The sequence below is a fragment of the Helianthus annuus genome, chromosome 13, assembly GCF_002127325.2.
Source record: "Helianthus annuus cultivar XRQ/B chromosome 13, HanXRQr2.0-SUNRISE, whole genome shotgun sequence".
NCBI lineage: Eukaryota > Viridiplantae > Streptophyta > Magnoliopsida > Asterales > Asteraceae > Helianthus > Helianthus annuus.
In genome coordinates this window covers 139,970,011-139,972,012 of record NC_035445.2, presented here as the reverse complement: position 1 = coordinate 139,972,012, position 2,002 = coordinate 139,970,011, and the positions used below count along the sequence as shown (strand labels likewise).

The 2,002-nt window shown below is 33.2% G+C and overlaps 1 long non-coding RNA gene across 1 annotated transcript; it reads left to right on the top strand.

The window, feature by feature from the left end:
- Positions 1-395: 395 nt before the first annotated feature.
- On the top strand, positions 396-1,576 carry LOC110899477. Its single transcript, XR_002570292.2, has 2 exons — positions 396-492; positions 788-1,576. It is a non-coding gene; the product is annotated as an uncharacterized LOC110899477 (long non-coding RNA).
- Positions 1,577-2,002: the final 426 nt, after the last annotated feature.

Sequence of the window (2,002 nt, the reverse complement as noted above, 5' to 3'; positions counted from 1 at the left end):
CAATACGATACGGGTACTATATGGGTAAAATCAATACGAGTACTATAAATACCATAATACGGAATAAAACAGAATACAAAAAAAAAAAACTTTTAAAGTCTACATAAAATTGGGTACCAATACCCGTTTTTACTCGTACCCGTACCAATACCAAAAGTACCGAATACCAAAATTAATAAAACTGGGTACCGATATATCTACCACATACCTAAAATCGGTACAGGTACGAGTACGGATATTTGGAAAAAAAAGCTCATCCCTAATGTACACGCTTTATATCATAGCTCTACCTGTAAGCCTTTAACTCAATGCCAATTTTATTTATATTAAAAAATAAAAATTAGACAGTGTTTTAATTTCAGAAGTTCAACATTTCTCAAATATATACCCAATATTCTCCCTCATCATACCATACACATGACCTTCTTCTTCTCTTTTTTCTTACATACAACCTCTGTTCCGATTGTGTGTCTATTTGAGGACCGAGTTCAGGTGATTCTTATTTATTTTCGCTCTTCTCTTTGCATTAAATTAAACGTCCGTTTTCGTAAGAATATTCACGTTAAATTTTACTTTTTTTGCTTTCTATAAATCATTCGTATGCTGAAAATCATACTTTAGTTTGTGTTAGTTTTAGTACTTTAATTTCTAGAAATCATTTGTGTGAAGATCTGTTTTGTTTACCTTGTTTTAATCAAGGAGCAGATCTAGACACATTTTGCTATTTTCTTCCCTATTTATCAACTTTCATCTTTTAATTTACACAAATTTCTTGTATTTCTGTCAGCAAGTTGTGTTTTAATCTTCGTAGCAACCTACAAATCTAGAACATGAAGGTGTCTTTGTGTGGGAGCAACTTCAAGATACCATGGCGATTATTTTTCTCGTATTGTTTAAATTGGTGGTCTCGGAATTTTATACATATAAGGTAAATATAATTGGTTTCTTTTAAGGCTCATCTTATTCCCACAATATAAATGGCTATGAAAAAAAAACAAAGGTTATGATGAAACATACGTTATAGAGAAGTACCTTTATGATAAGGGTTACTGCTATTATTCAGACGAATTATGGGCACGAAAGTACAGAATTCGTCTTAGGGGCATAGACACACCTGAGATGGAACAAGAGTATGGACATGAAGCTCAGGAAGTTCTACTAGAGTTAATTGTTGGCGATATGGAGTTGAAGATTGATGTCTACAAAATTGATCGACACAATCGTTGTATTGCAGACGTCTACTGCAACGACGTGTTAGTTCAGGAAATGGTATTGAGTTTGGGAGCAGCGTGGTATGCTCCTCATTTTGGCGAGAACGCTGTTTTTGAAGAGCGCCACAGGATTGCCAAAGCTAGTAGAGTTGGTTTGTAGGAAAATCTCAATGCTATACCGCCATGGGTGTGGAAAGAAAAGAACAAGTAATCAGTCTATTAATAAAGGTATGTGTTTGTCAGACAGGGAAGTAAGGAGCCATATGGCATATTTTTGTAGTTGGAGCTACGAAAAAGAGAGAGAATTAGAAGTTTTTCTTGGTACACTTGTTACTTATTGATATGAACCAGTTTTATTTTCTTTATATTCTTGTATTGCTATGAATTAGTTCTTTTCGATAAAAAAAAATTGAAAAATACAAAAACATTTAAAAAATTCGAAAAATGCAAAAACATTTAGAAAATTCGAAAAAATTCAAAAAGAAAAATTGCATATCATGGGAAATGAAATGAATTTTCACTATGTGGATTAAGGCTGACTCATGTAAGACCAGTATTGAAATGGTCTGACTCTAAGGCGATATGTTGGTAGGCTTTATCCTTATGGCTGGATGCAAGAGATCTTGTGTTTTCGGCTGGCTCCTATTCCTTCCCAAAAGTTGATTAACCCCTAATTGATACAATGGTTGTCAATTTATACAAAGCTAAATCATGTTCGCAAAACTAGAATATGTTCAACAAAAACTCATATAATATCCAAGAGAAATAAATCATGAACAAATATCCCATTT